The 22,681-nt window shown below is 42.2% G+C and overlaps 1 long non-coding RNA gene across 3 annotated transcripts; it reads right to left on the bottom strand.

Moving 5' to 3' along the window:
- Window positions 1-241: 241 nt before the first annotated feature.
- LOC110883475 lies at window positions 242-4,202 on the bottom strand. Of its 3 annotated transcripts, XR_002560485.2 has the most exons (5): window positions 3,926-4,202; window positions 3,767-3,824; window positions 3,054-3,188; window positions 2,684-2,961; window positions 242-483 (listed from the first exon to the last, which is right to left on the bottom strand). It is a non-coding gene; the product is annotated as an uncharacterized LOC110883475 (long non-coding RNA). The 3 variants fall into 3 exon arrangements; XR_002560484.2 differs by lacking the exon at window positions 3,767-3,824 and having other exon boundaries at window positions 3,926-4,198; XR_002560486.2 differs by lacking the exons at window positions 242-483; window positions 3,767-3,824 and adding an exon at window positions 1,075-1,598 and having other exon boundaries at window positions 3,926-4,198.
- Window positions 4,203-22,681: the final 18,479 nt, after the last annotated feature.

Here is a 22,681-nt window from a genome sequence, read left to right as displayed (position 1 = left end):
ATTATTCTTAGTACATCCCAATTTATTGATTTCCACTTGTACCATGGGCTTCGTTCCATTATACTAATATTGATTTCCACTATGTAAAGCCTCTATAGGCTTGAATAGTATCCAGTCCCCACTTTCATGTTTATGAGCCCATTTAACAACTAAACACTTGAACCTGGTAAGTAACATGGCCCAAATAGCACAACTAAAAAATCCCCCGCATGATTTTCGGCCCAATCCAACATTCCAGTTGTAACACAAATAAAAACCCCATGACATTCATATAATTCTTTAATTGACATAAGCAACGTATACGATTTTGTTTTTTAAGATCTAATCTTCAACATCCCCGGCTGTAAGTTGAGGAAGAAAGTTTCTGCTCATAAACTTGATCTTTTGACAATAGCTGTGCTTGTGATGGTTATTCCTATGATACGTCACGCCTCACACCTCACACCTGATAGAATCACGCCAGATAGAATGGCTGAATCAAACCTGTTATTTTAACATATGCTTAAGAATGATTCATGCATTTCATAATAGGCAAATTGGAAAATAATAATCTCATCTTTCTGAAATTGACCGATAATAATCACAAGTCAGTTATTAGCCAATAATAATCCGACCTCGTCCAATTTTTTTGTAAAATAGTCTACCGTTAAAATAAGCTTAACGGAGTTAAGTGTTTTTCCGAATTACAAACCGATGTTTTAGGGCTTTGATCAGAATGAGGATACGGGTCGATTGATGTAAAATTTACCTCAAAATACTGCCCCCAACCCACGAAAACGGTGCTTCAATTCAGGTGTTTAACTTCCAATGAACAAAATTCAAGCCATTTCGAACACAATTTCGAGGTAAGTTTTACATCAATCGACTCGTATCCTCGTTCCGATCAAAATCCCTAAAACATCGGTTTGTAATTCGGAAAAACACTTAACTCCGTTAAGCTTATTTTAACGGCAGTCTATTTTACAAAAAAATTGGACGAGGTCGAATTATTATTGGCTGATAACTGACTTGGGATTATTATCGACCAATTTCAGAAAGATGAGATTATTATTTTCCAATTTGCCTTCATAATAAATAACTTTTTAATGTACTAAAAATTGGAGGCTGGAACAATTAAAGAAAAAGAGTTAATAAAAATCTAATTTAAGTAATTACAATAATACACCTCTTGATACTTGGGTAGAATTTCCAAAAAAAAAAGTTGCACAAATTGGGTAAGAAAGGGTCACAACTCACATCTCTCATTAAAAAGTTAAAAAATGATTACAGGTGGTCAACAGTAATTACAAAAACTATATAATTTCAATAGTAATCTGACCTTTTAAATAAAATGAGTTACAAGGTTTTACGCATAAAAAAATCACTTGGTTGACAACACAAGAAATAGTTTACCTTATCAATAAGATTGATAATTCCAACATTCACAACACGAAATTTCTAAAACTCTCATTGAGCACCAAAGCCAGTGCATATAGTATCAAATTTTTTTTGAAAGGTAAACTTTATTAAAACGGCCGGCCTGACACAAAGAGCAGGACCGCACCAAACAAGATTACAGCATATAGTATCAAATAATTGCCAAAAGTTGCACCCTTAGGCTGCACAGGACAAAAAAAAGACCATTTTAACTTAATTAAAATGGTAATTCATATATGATAAAATTCAAACTGAATGAACAGTGATAATATCATTAAATTAAAATTAGAATTAGAATTATTTAAAATTAGAATTAAGAAATGAGCAAATGGTACCGGGTATAGGTACCGGTCTCAAATTTACCAAACCGGTGTATTTTCGGGACCGGTTCTGCACAGATATTCACCAGTTTTTACCCTCAAATACCGGTGCCGTACCAGTACCGACCGGTACGGAACCGTACCATACTAGGTATATATTCGGTACCGGTACCCACTTTTGGGGATTTCGGTAACGGTATTTTCGGTACCAGTTGGTACCGAGCTCACAAATCCTGTAGCAACGCAGCAATGCAAGTAATTGTACCGTTTAGATTACTTTTCATGCACACAGTAAGTAAACTGTTTTTCGTTTGAATGAGGTTTTATATACACAACAACTTATTTTGCTTTCTTTTTTGTTTTTTTTTTCTGTAATTAACTTGGATATTTAAAATATTGATGAGCAAATCGTATCAAATCGTGTAAACGAACCGGTATCGTATCGGTACCAAATCATTTTTTGTACCAATTTGGTATCCACCTTTTGCCGTTTTCAGAATCGTTACTTTAGGTTCGACACCGGTCTAGCACCATACCTGTATTTATTGATTTTTACCTTCAAATACCATACCGTATTGTACCGATCATTTTCGGTGCCGGTACCTAATTTCGATGATTTTCCATATCGGCACTCTCGCTGCCGTTACCGGTACCGAGCTCATCCATATTTTAACGTGTTAGCACCGTAATAACTGAACTGAAAACAACCGAATTTCCAACGTGTAGGACGTGTGGGTCCTATTATTATATATTAGGTTATTTAAAATCGTTTTTTATTACGGAGTGACTATCCTTACCACGTCATTTTATTTATGTTTTGATAAACGGTATCTGTTTGCCGTTGCTTACACGCCTTTTGTAGTCATTGGGTCCCACCGCAACACGCAGGCGGAAAATAACTAGTTAAACTAAATATTGAAATAGAATGCATATAAAAAGTAATTTACCCTGCATCCCATAAGGCAATAGACTAAATACTGCAAAGAAGAAAGTTGTTCCAATAGTTCCTCAACTTCTAGTTCCTCAAATCACCTCTGAGTTTTGTTTCTCCATGAGCCTCGATCCCATCCAGTTTGAGCAGCTCCTTTAGGAGTAGCTCGAGCCCACCTTGGCTCGGCTCATGGCTCGGCTCGTTGGCTCGTTCTGAGGCTCATTTATCTCCGAGCTAAAGCTCGAGCCGAGCCCAACCACCTCAAATAATTTCGAGCTTGAGCTCGAGCCCACCCTGGCTCGCTCATCAAGCAATTTTACAAATATACAAATAAGAATAAAACTATAAGAAAAAATGAAACTTAAAATGGGACAAAAATGCCTTACAAGAAGCTGACAGTATTTTGCTTCCCGCATAAGCTCTTAACACTCTAAATCACTCAAGCTGGGAACCACACCGCCTCTCCACCAGTTTAAGATGTGCCGAAAGTGTTTTCCATCCCTGTCTACAAATACATTTCCCTGCAAAAATAACAAATTGGCCAAACTCAAAGCATGTTCAAGAACTTTCGAGGACCTAAGAAAACTCAATACGATCTGTGTATCAATCATCGAACTTAACAAACAACAACAAACAACTATTTAATAAAAACTATTAGACAGTTATTTTCCAAGTTAGTTATCAGTTACAACTGAACAGTTTGTTAGTTAGTTACTTTCATCATGTATCTATACTTGTGAGTATTTTCCTTTAGTCTTCTATATATGTAAAGGATTCAATAGTGCAAAACCAAAGTTTAAGAACTTATGACCACTTATAGGGGTTTTTTAGTAGTACACCATGATATGGAATAGTCTGCAATGATGAAGTTTACCTTGGCATCATAAACAAATTAGAAGTTAAGAAACTTCAACATCCATATACAGAGTTCCCATAAAAGTGATTTACCCTGATAAAAAAATCCCAGAGCTGGCACGTATTAAATTTTAATAGAATACATTTTTTGACCTGAACCGATCTTGACACGTTACCCGATAAGTTTGACCCGCCTAAGTTGTCGCTAGTTTCTACTATTACAGTCCCCCCCAGATCTACTTACCTCAAAAAGATTTTGGATGCATACAAATTGGCACATGATCATAATCCACCAATGGCAACTATTTAATATAGAAACATGTTAATCTTGGAACAAAAGAATGGGTTGTATCTATAGCCTTAAACTCAACATGTAAACTTAATAATTATTTCAATAATTAACCTTGTGAGTTGTGTGGTAATCATTAAGCCCAAAGATTTATGAAGAGAACTGCATCACAGAAGTCAGTCTGACTCATTGTTTCAACAACATAGTACACATCCTCTGCAAATTCCCTGGTTAGGGTCTCCTTCAACAAAGCAAAGAATAGGCCACCAACTACAAACTGAGATACAAAGAAAATTAATACAATACAATCTATGTGAATATTTAAACATAATATCCATGATACGATATTCCCATAAGTATGTTACAGTTTAAAGAAGTTTGGGTCAAACCAAAACCGACCCAACTCCAGGGTCGGCCTTGAGAATTCGTGTACCTTGTTTGAGCTCGAAAAAATGTGCCCTTAGCCCTTAACGAAATTGGGTATTTGGCTCACTAAAGGTCTAAACCTAATGCCAAAGGGGTTAATAACTAATCTAAACCATAAGAATAATTTTGTAAGGGGGCCTATGTTGGTGTTTGTATGGATGTACCCGATTAAAAAAATATTTTACATATACATATCGGGTTTTTCATAAAAAAACGTGCTCCTCAAAATATCGGACCCTGGCCGATGGTCCTCCCCGCCCACCCCCAGGGCCGGCCATGCCCAACTCATTTCAAAACACACTCCTGTTGCACCCATTACCTAATCCTCACATCTTCCCCCTCTCATGTTGGGATTATCATTTAGAGAAATTAAAATGCGGGAATATGCCACAGAATAGTAATCAAATTTCAAAAGTGTTCTAATTAGGTCACTCGTATCGTTTTTGTCCCAATTAGATAACTTAACATTCAAATCGAGTCATGTCCTTTTTTCTGTGTGTTAAGAAAAAAATGAAGAATAAGATGTTGGGGTCGGATTCTTTTAATATATGAAATGATATTTATTAAAAATAAAAACACTTTAATTACATTAAAAATTAAAAAAACAAGTTACAATTCACGTCATCACTCAAAGTTAGCATTAAATAAAAGGGAAAAAAGAAACAAAAATTCACATCATCATGGTTACTTGTGAAATGGATGAAAAAACACTTAATTTTAATGAAAAATGAATGCTGAGTGACCTGATTGGAACACTTTTGAAACTTCAGTGACCTAATTGGAACACTTTTAAAACTTGGTTACCGTTGTCACACCCTTAAATTCAACATGCGGAGTTCTACGTGTGACAACCCTCACTAAATCAGGTATCCGTACGACTTAGTTAATAATTAATTACTGCTTAATTACTGTGCTTGACTGAAATTATGGATAAACTGCTACCTGAATACTGATACATGTACATGCTTGCATCATACTTTATTTGCTGTCACTCCATGATTTACATACTGAACTCTAGTGACAACCTTGATGCACAAAAGCACAGTAGCACTATGAACGGATAACCCATTTAACATGCTGATATAGCCAGCATCAGGCAGACACTGCCTCTAAGGCCTGTATGAGCCCGAGATAGTTACTACACTAGTAGAAAGTGTAGGGATACGAGGGTTGTAGAACTGCGTCACTAGGTATAAGTTACAGTGACCGGATGTGCCTAAAACGTACTCTAAGTACAAAATTCAGCACTTTAATCAAAAATTCAGCATCTAGCTAACTAATAAAGTGCCAAAACATGAGAAAAATATTACTAGACACTTTCCAAAGTGTCAGGAATAAGTTGTGTCACTAAAAATAGTAATAACGACACTTTAAAGCTTTGTTAAGCACTTTAACGGATCACTATCCAACCGAACAACCGGACTTTACCCGGAACATAAAAATATTGCCAACAACATTGTTTTTCTTTTTCTGAACCAGTTAGGGTCCCCGAATACCCTAACACCCGCTTTAATGTATAACACGCTAGTAACCGAGTTAACCTCTAACTTAACTTAACTATAACTTAACTAATGGTTGGAAACTAACCGGATTACCCCCCCCCCCCCAACCGAATTCGGTCACATTGTGACCCTCCCCATTTGTACTTGTTGATTAAAATAATCATCTATGCCTAATATCTAGAAGACACTAAATCCTATGGTTAATGATCATGAAGTTTGTCTATAAGTAGTAGCCATGACCCAACATAACTTTCATCACAAAACTCAACCTCACAACTCTCTCTCCCTCTCCCTAAGCTCTCGGCCGAACACCCCCTCCACCATCCATCCATCTTTCGATTTCCATCTTCTCATTTCAAGTGCATTCAAGTGTCAAGGATCACATACGAGGAAGCTTGGTGCATTCGGAACGTGAAGGACCTCACCTCATTGCTTTTATCCACTCAATCTTCGACTAGTTTCTTCCCTAGCCTCGAGCTAGTAGTAAGTTGCTACAAACGCCCTCTCGATCTATTTTAAAGTGGTTAAAATGAAATGTGACGGTTAAAACTCATGAACTTACAAGATGATATGTTAAAAGTCTACTAAAAAGTTAAAGATGTTGGTTAAAAGCTATGATGTTGTGTAAATCTTGTAAGACTTGTCTTGTGATGATTATTTAGTGCCGATCTATGTTGTGGTAGCTCGGATCATCATCTAACCCGGATTAGTCATGTTCATGGATCATGACATAAAGAATGTTTAAGTATAAAAAGGGTTAAATGATGAAACACTACCACACACTAAACATGAACTTGTGTAAAATCGATTTTACTTATGAAATATTGTTCAAAACTAGTAGATCTACGGATCTACAAACGGTATTTTCAAAGGACCAAGTGTCAAGAGAAAACATACTCTAAAACCGGATCTTTCATGAACAAGAGTGATTTTTAAACACACGAGTGTGTAAACACTTGTGTAACACTAAGTTTCGACAAAGAACTATTTTTGTCAAATTTTACAAGAAGATGTGAAAGTATATTTTCTTTAAAAACAAGATTTTCAAGAAACCAAGTAGATTATTGCAAAGATCCACTGAAAGTAATGGAAATTACTACACATTATGGACAAACCACAAGTTCATGTAATTTTTGCGATTTACTTATATATTGACTAATTTGATGGTTTGGAAATTGTTATTGTGAATGAGAAGATTGTTGATTTGAATTATAAAAGAAAATGATACGCTTAAAAGCATGGCCACCTCCAGTTACAGGGGAAACTCTAGCGAAATTTTTCCAAAAACCTAACACTTAGAAATATTTTCATCACAAGTGTTATAAATGTATTTTTGACTTGTTTTCAAAGTGTAAATTTCGCCACGACTTTATTTACAAAATATCGGAGGTGGGATTTTCACAAAATAAAACGGGGTAAATATATATGTGATATATATATATATATATATATATATATATATATATATATATATATATATATATATATATATATATATATATATATATATATATTTCATAGCGTCACTTGTATAAATGATTATGATTATTTTGTGAACTATGCAAATATTATTTTTAGGGTAAAAATAATATTACCAAATGATAACGATTCCAAAATAATACGAACGCCTTCACAATAATTATTTAAGTTACACCGGTAATTATTATTACCACTCGATCTTTAAAAACGTAACTTACGCATTTTAAGAAATATTTATGAACGCGTATCTTGTCAAAGTATTATTTTGGGAAAATCATATGTATTAAAATATAATATTTTTGGGAAAAATATTTATATTTTGGAGTTAGAAATAAAATATATTTTAAGTGAGACTTAATAATATATTTCAAATTTTACGAACGCACATGTATTAAATCCCCCATCCTTGGGAAGGAATTTATTTACCAAATAAATTACAAAGTGTAATTACGAAATAGTTGTCTAACTATTTCTCAAAAACTTAAACCTTAAGGCACGGTCGTCCGTCTAATAGATTTAGTACGTGTAGGTCGTCGCTCAGCGGTTTGATCAGGAGATCTTCTTATTAGAGACGCACCACTGTGAGTTCATGTCCCCCTTTTCTCTTAACTGTTTTCAGTTTTCTAAACTGCGGGGGTGAAATACATGTTACTATATTTATGAGAACTTTATACATGGTATGGTTAGCGTAAAGAGGTTTACTACTTAAATCATGTGAGTGGGTAGGCGGAAACTTGAGGCCATTAATCCTCAGGGTAGGACCGAAGGACAGGAGCGGTAGATCTATCTGGGTGTAGCGAGCCCAGCCCCAGGCCCAACATAACGGACCTCGGGGTGACTTTGTGCCCAACGCATAAATCCGCTAGGTTTGAGTCTTCCTACTTGCACTTCACACATATCAATGGCCTTGCAAACCATTGGTGATCTCTTTTTCCATATTTGCTACATACCAGGATTTTATACATACAAAGGTTTTATTACTCACTTACACATGAACTCGCTCAACATTATTGTTGATTTTTCCAACTTACATGTATTTCAGGGAACTAAAGATCTGGCGCGGTATGTTATGTTTTCGCGCTGCATAGGAGTTACAAGGTCATCCGGGTTTAGGGGATGTGACTTTTTCCTGGACGAGTCACAGTCCTTAAACTGCGTTTATATCATGTTGATGTTTGTATCTGTTGAACAATGTTTTTATGTTATCAGGTTGTAGTTTCAGTTGCTTGAGTCAACGTCCTAAGACAATGTTATTGTATTTGGTTTTTAAAACTTAAATGGATGATCTTGCATGGTTTTTATTTCATATAGCTTTGTTATGATTAAGCTATGGTATTAAGAAGTCACACCAAAATTAACCACGCTTCCGCAAAGCCAGGGTGTGACAGCTTGGTATTAGAGCTCTGATCATAGCGAACTAGGATTCCTTCTCGAGTCTAGACTATGATCACTAGGGCTCTCACGAAAGCATTTTTACACTGCATACCACTTAAGTCCAGATCCAAAACGTTTTTATAAACAAATGTTGAGCAAATTCTATTTATTTATTTATAGGCTTAGTCTGGGAGGCTGAGGCTCGGTCTGGGAGGCCGAGGCTCGGTCTGGGAGGCCGAGGTAGTTGTCTAGTGGGACTAGGGAGTCAGTCTGAGAGGCTGGGAGAATTGGCTAGTGGGACTAGGAAGAGCAGTCTGGGAGGCTGGGAGGCTAGTGGGACTAGGAAAAGCAGTCTGGGAGGCTGGGAGGCTAGTGGGACTAGGAAGATCAGTCTGGGAGGCTGGGAGGCTAGTGGGACTAGGAAGATCAGTCTGGGAGGCTGGGAGGCTAGTGGGACTAGGAGAATTATTTGATTGATTAATTGGTGACTAATGTGTTTACCTGATTGTATGATTGATTATTTGTGCATATTTGTGTTTGTGTTACAGACACCATGGACTCGTCAGGCACTGGTGATTCGGACACCACGGGCCCTAGGCCCATTGTATCAGACGACCTAGACTCTTCGGAGCACGAGGTTCACACATCAGATGTTACTAGCACAGACGAGGATGACTTCCAGCCCTTTGCGTTACCCGACGCTGTCGACGAGCCCACTGATGGCCCTTTTGCTGGGGACCTACCGCTCGTAGAGATCCCTGCTCCCATACCTTTGGCCGTTTATCCTGCATACGATATGCTCCTCGACGCCGACGCTGACGACGACGTCGATCTATTTGATGATGAGCCCCTAGAGGATGATGTTCAGGGCGAGGCCCTTCTAGCTGCTGGTGATCTTTTGTTACTCGCAGATGCTCCAGCTGAGGAGTCACCTGCTCACTCACCGGTCCCAGACTCTTTCGAGTCTGTGGCCTCCGCACCATCGCATACTCAGGATGCGCAACACTTTTCCCACGGTTCAGATCCTGATAGGGCATCCTCTGTTGCCCCTGCCCCGAGCTTTGCTTTCGAGCACGATATTGAGGAGGATTCCGCTCCTGTCTTTCCCCCTGGGTTCGACCCAGATCAGGACATAGAGTTTATACCACTGGATCAGCCTATGGAGGACCAGGTTGACCCAGTTGGTCAAGTTGATCCCATTGACCCTGCGTTTGATTTTGAGATGGCGTTCGATGACCTCGAGCCTGCCATGGCCATCGAGCCGGTAGCCGCTCCAGACCCTATGTTAGAGCATGACCCGATTCATGCTGGCGTACCCGTTGTTGATCCTGTGATTGCTGACCTACCCGTTGATGATCACCCGGTTGATGCTCCACTATTGGAGGGTGACCATGTTGTTGCTGCTCCCATGTTGATGCCCCTCTCATCGTTGATGCACCCGTTGACCCTGTTGTTGCTCCTCTACCTGATCCTGTTCCCCTGGAGCCCGAGCATGCACTATTCGCGACCCACATTGATCCCAGGTATGCGCACACCCATAATGGGTGGATTGACGCGGATGATGAGCTCCCACCTGTTCCCCCACATACCACCGATGCACGTCACATTGATTCCTCTTTTTCATTCCCTCAGTTCACACCTCCAGCTCGACCTGGAGAGGGTTCTTCGGCTCATCCCTTTGGACATGTGCCGGTATCTATCCCAGTGGTACCACAGTTTTCTACTGCTATTCCCCCTGTTCCTCCATTCTCTGTACCACCTTTCGATCCAGCCAGTGAGCCATTTCTCTGGACGTCACCACCTGTTATGCCACCGACCGACCCCTACCATCCTTTCCATATGGGGTATTCTATTGAGGAAGTTTTGATGTCATTTGTTTTCCAGCAGGAGGCACTCACATGGCGCATTCAGGAGCTCGAGAGAGCTCAGCCACCGCCGTGCCAGTGTCAGGGTCAGACCCACCCTGCTGCTTCGCAGTTCTCTCGACCATTACCACAGGACTCTGCTGCACGCCTTTTGGCACTGGAGCAGCAGATGGCGTCCTGGTTGCGTTCCCAGAGAGCCATGGAGGAGGACTAGCTCCATTTGCGACGTCTGTTTTATTCCCATTTTCCCCCTCCTCCACCGCCATCAGTATAGGGCATCTTTAGTACAGCATGGGTGGACGTTGGTGAGAAGACGGCGATTGCTCTGACTACACAGCTACTTTTTGGAGACTGCATTCTGATTCTGACTTTTGTTGATCATGTATATGAGATGTATTGACACTGATTTGATATTCTTTTGGACTGGGGTGATGTAGCCCTTAGTCGATGATGATGTATGACACTATTATGTACTTGTACACTTTACCATGTGGTCTCGATTATAGCAATGCAATCGCAGTATTCTCATCATATGTGATTGTTTAGATTGATTATTTATGTTTTACGACATGAGATGTTGTGTGATTGATATGATTGTAACATGGGATGTTGTGTGATTGATATGATTGTAACATGGGATGTTATGTGATTGGTGTGTTTATAACATGAGATGTTATTTACTATTACTATCATTATATACGTACGCTTTACTATGGCCTGACCCACGTGAACTCATCTTTTAGAAGATGCCGCCGAGACGTCAAACGCCGATGCCTACCAATGAGGCAGAGCTTCAGCAAGTCATCGCTGCTGCCATCGCACAGTACGCCGCCTCTCAAGGTGGGACTAGTGGAAGTAATTCTGGCAATACTGGCAACAACAATCCACCTCATGGTAATACTAAGTCATTAAGACATACCATGATCTAATTGGATATCTCTAGCAAGGTTGCTAATGCCATTCATATGTTGTAACGTATGTGCAGGGTGCACCTACAAGCAGTTTCTAGACTGCAAGCCTGTCAACTTTGATGGCACTGGAGGTGCTGTCGCTTTTGTTCGTTGGGCCGAGAAGACGGAATCTGTTCTTCGCATGAGCAAGTGTGCACCAGACCAGCAAGTCACCTACATTTCTGGGCTATTCTTGGATGGAGCCCTGTCCTGGTGGAATTTGCAAGTGCAGACTCTTGGAGAAGCCGCAGCCTACGCAATGACATGGACCGAACTGAAAGAGCTTATGCGTAAAAAGTATTGCTCTTGCGCTGAAATCCAAAGGTTGGAAACTGAGTTTTGGCATTTGAAAATGGAAGGTCCGAAGATCGCAGAGTATGTTCAGAGGTTTCATGACTTATCGCATGTGGTACCTTATATGGTCACTCCAGAGTTCAAGCGGATTGAGCGCTTCATTTGGGGATTAGCTCCTCAAATCATAAGCATGGTGACCTCATCCAAGCCTGCGACAATCACTGAAGCAATTGATCTGAGCGTGGCTCTCACTGAGGAGGCTATCCGCCTAGACAAGTTTTCTGACACTGAGCCAAAGAAAAAGGAGACTCACGTCGAGTCATCCGGAGGTAACAAACGAAAGTTCTCGAAATTCAAGCAAGGCACTAGTGGGGTTGTTAAGAAAGGAGAGTCAAGCGCGCCAGCTCAGGTTACAGCTGGTAGTGGAAAGAAAGGAAAAGGATATATGGGCACTCAACCCAAGTGCAACACCTGCCAGCGTCACCATTCTGGCCGGTGTGGTTTGAAAGTGTATGAAGCGTGTGGGAAACCTGGCCACTTGAAGGATTCTTGTTGGGCCACTGTTGGCCAGGGAGGCCAAGGAGGATTTGGAAACAGAAACAATAACCGGGGTGGAAATGGAAATCGTCCACAAGGAAACAATGGAGGTAATGGGAATCGAGGCAACAATGTGAATCAAGCGGGCGCTGCGAATCGTAACCAAAGGAATAATCAAGCTGGAAATGGAGGTGGAAACGGGCAAAGACCAGGTTGCTTTAACTGTGGTGATGTTGGGCACTATAAGAGAAACTGCCCAGAATTAAACCAAGCCCGTGGAAGAGTTTTCAATATCGAAGCGAGGGAAGCCCGCCAGGATCCCAATGTCGTTACTGGTACGTTCCCTGTAAACCAACGCTATGCATCCGTTTTATTTGATACTGGTGCCGATTATAGCTTCGTATCGTTAGAGTTTAAGAATATGCTTGGGTTAGCCGCTAGTAAGTTAGATATTCCCTACTCAATCGAATTGGCGAATGGAAAGTTAGCAGAAGCCAATGAAGTTGTCAGAGGTTGTGTAATTGAATTGGGAGAGCGTGAGTTTGCTCTGGATCTACTACTAGTCCAGTTGGGAAGCTTCGACGTGGTGGTAGGAATGGATTGGTTATCAGGCAACAAGGCAGAAATTGTTTGTCACGAAAAGGTCATTCGTATCCCAACCGAAAATGGTGAGACAATTGTGGTTCATGGAAAGAAGAGAAATATGCCTTTGAGGATTATCAGCTGCTTGAAAGCGCGAAAGTGCTTACAGAAGGGGTGTGTTGCCTTCCTGGCACACATCGTGGATAAGAAAGCTGCAGAACCAAAAATCGAAGACATCCCTGTCGTGAGGGATTATCCAGAAGTCTTCCCAGAGGACTTGCCTGGAATACCGCCTCAGAGGCAAGTGGAGTTCCGCATTGACTTAGTTCCAGGCACCGCGCCTGTCACACCCCCAAAATCCACACGCGGAGTACCACCGCTTGGAAGCGTGACATGACCAGGATCAAGCCACCAATCATATCGAACATAGCATTTAATAATAAAAGTAAATAATGTAATTCATCACGACATGATTGATGTTCAAAACCAAACTTTGTTTAAGTAGCGGAAGCATGTAAATAAGCCCAACATAGTTAATAATTTGAGATGTCATAAAATGTTTAGCAGGCATTCATTAATCCTTGTCCACAACGACCTGCTCCTCCTTGTGCAAGCTCCTAATGTACCTAAGGTCCTGCAAGGCATGCAGCAGAGAGTCAACAACTAGTTGAGTGAGTTCACAGTTAAAAGTTCAGTAATAGTATAGTGTGAGTAGTAGAATGTTCGTTCGTTATATCATATATCATATTTCCATCGCGGCCTCCTAGGCAGGTATGCGAAGATGTTAGGGGATGTTCCTCCCAAGTATTCTAGACTAGGTTTATTAGTATCGCGGCCTACCAGGCAGGTGTGCGAAGATTAGTAAGTTTTGTTCACGGCCTTCCTAAGGCAGGTGTGCGAAGTCAGTCATAATATCGCGGCCAACCCTTGGCAGGTGTGCGAAGATCAGTTCAGAAAGCGTTACTAGTCTAGTCGTATCTTATCGTTAGGTTCTATCAACTGAGTATGTACAGTAATTCAACAAATCCCATTCCCACCCGGGAACCCCATGCCTTGGCTGTGTGAACTCACCTTGGGTTGCTCGGCAGATATACAAATGAAATGGGTTCTTGAACTAAGGTTGGTCAACCACGTCCTAACAGGGTTACCATATAAGTCAGGTTTTGACTTCAAGTAATGCACGTTGGTTTCACATAAATTAACACAATATAAACATGTGAAGATCATGGTAAACACGTATTGCACATAAACAGTCAAAAGCATATAACATTTATACTTGTGCAATTTAAATTCAACCCAATAGTAATTAGCCCAACATGTTGTGCGATCCACAACATGTTGTGCGATCCACATAAATCCCGACCCAAATAGTATAAGTGATCCAATAACATATGCGGCCCAAATATATAACACATAAGTGAACTTGTGCGGTCCGGTTAGCCTTGTGCGATTGATAGGCTTTGTGCGAGTGACTTGGGCTTGTTCGGCCCAATAACAAAACGATAATCATCTAACATCACTACGGCCCAACCAAATATTAATTACGGGGCTTGTGCAATCCGTTACGGGTTGTGCGATTGGTCTTTGGGCTTTGAGGCCCAAATAACAAATAACAGCCAGCTTGTGCGATTGAGGCCCCTTGTACGATCAGATCAGATCAGATCGTGTAGGATCTGATCTTGTGCGATCCTGAGCCTTGTGCGACTGGTTAATTATTTCCGGATTTCATGTCATTCGGTTGCTCTCAATTTAATCCGTTTCAAGGTTTCCATGATTACCTGAATCAATTAACAACTTCTATTCTAACCATCATTGATCAAAACGGTTTTTATTTCAACTTTCGCATGAACCCTAATCCGATTCACATTCAACAAGAACATTATCATAACACTTAAAACATATAGCATGCATCATGACTCATCAGCATCCATCCGATTAACACTTATGCTAGACCGATTAGATTCATTCAACCTTATTCATCACAGCAATCAATTCGAAAACAAAGCATGGCAACATAGTAATATCACATCGGTACTAACTTATTAACATGCAATTCTAATCAGTTTAGCTTAGGCATGAATTCATAATCATCATTTAGTCGAGTAAGCATAAACAAAGCACTAACCGGTTAGAATCAAACAAGGAAAGAGAGTGATCCGATTGATGAACAAGATCTTCGATTGTCAAGAGTTGTTGTCGCCGGGTTGAGAAGGACAGAGGAGAGCACTAGGGTTTGTGAACTTGTGTGTGTTATGATTTGCAACAAATGAGAAAACAACCCCCAAAGGTGGTTGTTTGTTTGCGTAGAAAAGAAGTGGGCCGGCCCATCACGGCTGCCCCCTTCTGGTCCGATTTCATAAGGCACGACCCCAAGTAGGTGGGCTTGTGCGAGTGTGAGTGTTGTGCGGTTTGGGCTCAAGTAGCATAATCACACAATCACATAATCCTAACATATTACACATAACACATGCAACATAACATTCATATAATCATTCACATATCGCTCACATACGTTACATCAAGGTACAAAGATCGGTTTGGAAATACGAGTTGTCACATTATCCCCAACTAAAAAGAAATTTCGTCCCGAAATTTGGTATGCACTCACTAAGGAAGCTAGGTAAGTTATATCGTTCACTGGTTTTCCTGGGGTGTCACATCCTCCCCCCGTTGATCTGGAATTTCGTCCTGGAATTCCGCAGTAGTAGCTTCAGCCTCAGTAGTGGTTGCATTGGTTCCGAATAACTGGGGGTACTTTTCTGTCATCTGGTCTTCGCGTTCCCAGGTGTATTCTGGGCCACGACGGGAGTTCCAACGAACCCGAACAAGAGGGATTCTCTTGTTTTTGAGGACCTTAACATCCCGGTCCGTGATTTCAACTGGCTCCTCGACGAACTTCAACCGCTCGTCGATGGTGAGTTCCTTAAAAGGAACTATGAGGGTCTCATCTGACAGGCACTTTTTCAGATTCGACACGTGAAAGACATTGTGAACTGCCCCGAGTTCCGCTGGTAGGTTCAGTCTATAGGCTACTTTGCCTATTCTTTCTATGATCTCGAACGGTCCGACATATCGCGGATTTAGTTTGCCCCGTTTGCCAAAACGAACCACACCCTTCCAGGGTGAGACTTTAAGTAATACTCGGTCCCCGACCTGAAATTCCAATGGCTTCCTACGCTTATCCGCGTAGGCTTTCTGACGGTCGCGTGCTGCCGCCATGCGTTGTCGTATTTGCGCAATCTTTTCTGTGGCGTCCACTACAATCTCTGGACCCATGATCTGACTATCCCCCACCTCTGCCCAACAGAGAGGTAACCGGCATTTACGCCCGTACAATGCCTCGAATGGAGCGGCTTGTATGCTGGTGTGATAACTATTATTGTATGAGAACTCCACCAAAGGAAGATGCTTTTCCCAGCCATTGCCGAAATCGATAACACATGCCCGAAGCATGTCTTCAAGAGTTTGGATTGTTCGCTCAGACTGCCCATCCGTCTGAGGATGATACGCTGTGCTCATGTCTAACCGTGAGCCGAAAGATTTATGCATCGCTTGCCATAGCTCTGACGTGAATCGTGCATCCCGATCCAAAATGATGGAGATGGGCACCCCGTGCCTTGAAACCACTTCTTTAAGATAGATGTCTGCGAGAGTGGAGAACTTATCCGTTTCCTTTATAGCCAGGAAGTGTGCAGACTTGGTGAGTCGATCCACGATCACCCATATGGTATCATTCCCACGCTGGGATCTGGGTAAGCCTGTAACGAAATCCATGGAAATTTCTTCCCATTTCCACTGTGGTATCCTGGGTTGTTGAAGTAGACCCGCTGGTTTCTGATACTCCACTTTGACTTTTGCACACGTCAAACACTTGCCAACGTAAGTCGCTATGTGGGCCTTCATGCTAGGCCACCAATATGTCGTTTTGATGTCGTGGTACATTTTATCCGACCCTGGATGTACCGAGTAGCGTGACTTGTGCGCTTCGTCCATCACAAGTTCACGTAAACCGCCAAAAAGTGGGACCCAAATACGCCCCGTTACATAGTAGGCGCCGTCTTCCTTTTGTTCCATTCGTTGCCTTGAGCCGCGTAAGGCTTCAGCCTTGACGTTTTCGGGTTTTAAAGCTTCTATCTGAGCAGTTCGTATATGTGCAGGAAGACTGGACTGAATAGTGAGCTGCAAAGCTCGTACGCGCCTAGGTAGAGTGTCTTTCCGACTGAGAGCGTCGGCCACAACATTGGCTTTGCCTGGATGATACTTGATGGCGCATTCATAATCGTTCAGAAGTTCAACCCATCTTCGTTGACGCATGTTCAAATCCTTTTGCTTAAGGATATGCTCGAGACTCCTGTGATCGGTGTAAATTGTGCACCTAGTACCGTACAGGTAGTGTCGCCATATCTTAAGCGCGAAAACAACAGCTCCCAGCTCTAAATCGTGCGTCATGTAGTTCCGTTCATGAATCTTGAGTTGTCGCGAAGCGTAAGCAATAACTTTATCCCGTTGCATCAATACACACCCAAGTCCTTGTATCGACGCGTCGTAATAGACTACAAAGTCTTCCGTGCCCTCTGGCAGAGAGAGGATAGGTGCGCTGCAAAGCCTATCCTTTAGGTACTGAAAAGCGGTTTCCTGGGACTCTCCCCAACGATGGGTGACACCTTTCTGTGTCAGCATAGTGAGCGGCTGAGCGATCTTGGAGAAGTCTTTAATGAATCGCCTGTAATACCCCGCCAAACCCAAGAATTGGCGTATTTCTGTTGGTGTACGCGGTGCAGGCCAGTTTTTGATCGAATCTACCTTGGATGGATCGACATGAATCCCATCCCTGTTCACCACATGGCCTAAGAAGTGGACTTCACGAAGCCAGAAGTCGCATTTGGAAAACTTGGCATACAATTGTTCCTTTCTAAGAAGTTCCAAAATCAATCGCAGATGATGTTCGTGCTCCTCCTGACTCTTGGAGTAAATCAGAATGTCGTCGATGAAGACAATTACAAACTTGTCTAAGTACGGCTTGCACACCCTGTTCATCAAATCCATAAATACGGCAGGCGCATTCGTTAACCCAAATGGCATGACAAGAAACTCGTAGTGACCGTAGCGAGTTCTGAATGCGGTCTTGGAGACGTCCTCATCCCGGACTCTCAGCTGATGATACCCTGACCTCAAGTCTATTTTGGAGTAGTAACTCGACCCCTGCAACTGGTCGAATAAGTCGTCTATACGCGGAAGAGGATAACGGTTCTTCACCGTCACCTTGTTCAGTTCACGGTAGTCGATGCACATCCTGAAGGTGCCATCCTTCTTTTTCACGAAAAGTACTGGAGCTCCCCAAGGCGATGAGCTTGGACGAATAAAGCCCTTTTCCAAGAGCTCTTGTAGCTGCTTCGACAGTTCTTCCAGTTCGGTTGGAGCTAAACGATACGGTGCGCGGGCTATTGGTGCTGCTCCTGGAGCTAACTCAATCTGGAACTCGACTTGGCGATGAGGCGGTAAACCGGGTAAATCTTCAGGAAACACCTGAGGAAAGTCACGTACGACTGGAATACCCTCCAGCTTCTTTTCCTTTGCTGATGCGTCAGTGACAAGTGCCAGAATTGCAGTGTGCCCCTTTCGTAAACATTTCTGCGCCTTTAAGAAAGAGATGATGCCAACCACAGCACCACTCTTGTCGCCTTGGACTTCGAGAGGTTCCTGACTAGAGCGAGGAATACGAATGATCTTTTCCTTGCACAAAATCTCCGCGTGATGTTGGGATAACCAATCCATACCGATGACGACGTCGAAACTACCCAAAACTATGGGTATAAGGTCAATCGAGAAGGTCTGACCAGCTAAAACGATACTACAACCCTTGATTACATGTGTGGCTTCTACACTTTTACCATTGGCTAACTCTACGACATGTTTGGTGTTTAGGGGTGTTGGGGTACGTTTTAACAATTTACTCATTTTCATGGACATATAACTTGTATCAGCACCCGAATCAAATAAGACAGTAACATAAATATCGTCGAGAAGAAACTTACCCATAACCACGTTGGGATCATTCACTGCGTCACCCCGACCTAGTACGAATGCACGACCCCGAGCTTCGTTGCCATTGTTGTTGTTTCCCCCGTTGTTGTTGTTGTTGTTCCCGTTGCCTTGATTGTTGTTGTTGCGATTCTGGTTCTGGTTCAGTTGAGGGCAATCACGTTTGTAGTGGCCTTCAGCCCCACACTGGAAACATCCCCGGTTTCCACGCTGTGGCTGCTGCTGCTGGTTCTGTGGAGCTGGCGGTGGGAGTTGCTGGTTCTGATTTGCTGGCCGTGAGCTTCTACAATCCTTAGCCTCATGACCCGGCTTGAGGCATCTTTGACAACGTTCCCGGCGACATCTCCCACTGTGGTGTTTGTTGCACCTGTTACACCACGGGTGAATTCCCCGATATCCACTCTGCCCCTGACTGCCCGATGATTGCTGATTCGGACTCTGGTAGTCGTTGGTGCGACGCTGCTGTGCTTGAGACTGAACAGAAACTGATCCCCTGCTGGAATCCCCATCCCACTTTCTTTTTTTCTCGCTGGGTGTGGCAGAAGTAGTATCTTGAGTGGTAGTAGCAGTAGAGGTAGCACTGATGCGTTTTGGCAGCTTGTTCTGATCCACTGCCTGATCGGTGAGTCGGTGAGCAAGACGCTGAATGTCTTGGATATTGTTGAGGTTAGCCGACGTCACGTGGCTCTGAATCTCTGGCGCAAGCCCCTTGAGGTACAACTCAATGCGCTTAACTGGAGGGTCCACCATCGTTAGACATAAGATGGCCAGTTCGTTTGACCGTTTCGTGTAAGCCTCAATCTCTGACCCCGTCATCTTCAAGTGGTATAACTCATTCTCCAGCTTGTGAATGTCGTCTCGTGTGCAGTATTCTCGTTTGATCAGTTCCTTGAAATCTTCCCAAGGTGTGGCGTTAGCAGCTGCCAACCCTAGAATCTGTACTTGCGCGTTCCACCAGGTGAGCGCAATCCCTTCCAACGTGCCAGTGGCATACTTGACCCTGCGAGCCTCAGGGCATTCGCACATTTCAAACACTGACTCTAGCTTCTCAAACCAATGGAGGAGTCCCACTGCCCCCTCGGTGCCACTGAAAGTACTTGGACGGCAGTCCATGAAGTTCTTGAAAGTGCAGACAGGTTGCTGCGCGTGTTGACCTATTGTGTACGAATAGGACGAAGTTAAATACGAGAGTTAATGCAGGATCTAAAGATCCTAGTGTGAGTCTATACTACAGGGTATACTACCTGCTTGAGCAGCTGCAAGTGCCGCAACAATTTGTTCATTAACGAAAGCCGTCAACTGGGCCTGAGTCATATTCACACGTCCAGACATGATCTTCATAGCAAATGCAACATGCGTTAGAGAGGTTCGCGAATAGGGCGATGACAGAAGAGTGTAAGCACATAGGTGTTCTCATGTAGTGACGTATAGTAGGCAATGTAATCTAAGCATACTACGAGCAAAGTTCTATATAGTTCTAGCATGCAGGTAATAAACATAAACCATATTACCTAGGATGTCGAGTCTTGCACGTGGAGCGAAGCGTCGTTGTGGATCGTTGAGAGCACTGTTCTGGTTATAGTCCGGTTTTAATAAAAACGTTTTCCCATATTAAAACCAAGTTCTCTATAACCAATGGCTCTGATACCAATCTGTCACACCCCCAAAATCCACACGCGGAGTACCACCGCTTGGAAGCGTGACATGACCAGGAACAAGCCACCAATCATATCGAACATAGCATTTAATAATAAAAGTAAATAATGTAATTCATCACGACATGATTGATGTTCAAAACCAAACTTTGTTTAAGTAGCGGAAGCATGTAAATAAGCCCAACATAGTTAATAATTTGAGATGTCATAAAATGTTTAGCAGGCATTCATTAATCCTTGTCCACAACGACCTGCTCCTCCTTGTGCAAGCTCCATATGTACCTAAGGTCCTGCAAGGCATGCAGCAGAGAGTCAACAACTAGTTGAGTAAGTTCACAGTTAAAAGTTCAGTAATAGTATAGTGTGAGTAGTAGAATGTTCGTTCGTTATATCATATATCATATTTCCATCGCGGCCTCCCAGGCAGGTATGCGAAGATGTTAGGGGATGTTCCTCCCAAGTATTCTAGACTAGGTTTATTAGTATCGCGGCCTACCAGGCAGGTGTGCGAAGATTAGTAAGTTTTGTTCGCGGCCTTCCTAAGGCAGGTGTGCGAAGTCAGTCATAATATCGCGGCCAACCCTTGGCAGGTGTGCGAAGATCAGTTCAGAAAGCGTTACTAGTGTAGTCGTATCTTATCGTTAGGTTCTATCAACTGAGTATGTACAGTAATTCAACAAATCCCATTCCCACCCGGGAACCCCATGCCTTGGCTGTGTGAACTCACCTTGGGTTGCTCGGCAGATATACAAATGAAATGGGTTCTTGAATTAAGGTTGGTCAACCACGTCCTAACAGGGTTACCATACAAGTCAGGTTTTGACTTCAAGTAATGCACGTTGGTTTCACATAAATTAACACAATATAAACATGTGAAGATCATGGTAAACACGTATTGCACATAAACAGTCAAAAGCATATAACATTTATACTTGTGCAATTTAAATTCAACCCAATAGTAATTAGCCCAACATGTTGTGCGATCCACAACATGTTGTGCGATCCACATAAATCCCGGCCCAAATAGTATAAGTGATCCAATAACATATGCGGCCCAAATATATAACACATAAGTGAACTTGTGCGGTCCGGTTAGCCTTGTGCGATTGATAGGCTTTGTGCGAGTGACTTGGGCTTGTTCGGCCCAATAACAAAACGATAATCATCTAACATCACTACGGCCTAACCAAATATTAATTACGGGGCTTGTGCGATCCGTTACGGGTTGTGCGATTGGTCTTTGGGCTTTGAGGCCCAAATAACAAATAACAGCTAGCTTGTGCGATTGAGGCCCCTTGTACGATCAGATCAGATCAGATCGTGTAGGATCTGATCTTGTGCGATCCTGAGCCTTGTGCGACTGGTTAATTATTGCCGGATTTCATGTCATTCGGTTACACTCAATTTAATCCGTTTCAAGGTTTCCATGATTACCTCAATCAATTAACAACTTCTATTCTAACCATCATTGATCAAAACGGTTTTTATTTCAACTTTCGCATGAACCCTAATCCGATTCACATTCAACAAGAACATTATCATAACACTTAAAACATATAGCATGCATCATGACTCATTAGCATCCATCCGATTAACACTTATGCTAGACCGATTAGATTCATTCAACCTTATTCATCACAGCAATCAATTCGAAAACAAAGCATGGCAACATAGTAATATCACATCGGTACTAACTTATTAACATGCAATTCTAATCGGTTTAGCTTAGGCATGAATTCATAATCATCATTTAGTCGAGTAAGCATAAACAAAGCACTAACCGGTTAGAATCAAACAAGGAAAGAGAGTGATCCGATTGATGAACAAGATCTTCGATTGTCAAGAGTTGTTGCCGCCGGGTTGAGAAGGAGAGAGGAGAGCACTAGGGTTTGTGAACTTGTGTGTGTTATGATTTGCAACAAATGAGAAAACAACCCCCAAAGGTGGTTGTTTGTTTGCGTAGAAAAGAAGTGGGCTGACCCATCACGGCTGCCCCCTTCTGGTCCGATTTCATAAGGCACGGCCCCAAGTAGGTGGGCTTGTACGAGTGTGAGTGTTGTGCGGTTTGGGCTCAAGTAGCATAATCACACAATCACATAATCCTAACATATTACACATAACACATGCAACATAACATTCATATAATCATTCACATATCGCTCAC

Source organism: Helianthus annuus, chromosome 7, assembly GCF_002127325.2.
Source record: "Helianthus annuus cultivar XRQ/B chromosome 7, HanXRQr2.0-SUNRISE, whole genome shotgun sequence".
NCBI lineage: Eukaryota > Viridiplantae > Streptophyta > Magnoliopsida > Asterales > Asteraceae > Helianthus > Helianthus annuus.
The sequence above is the reverse complement of the archived record's forward strand: the minus strand, read 5'-3'. Positions and strand labels throughout refer to the sequence as shown.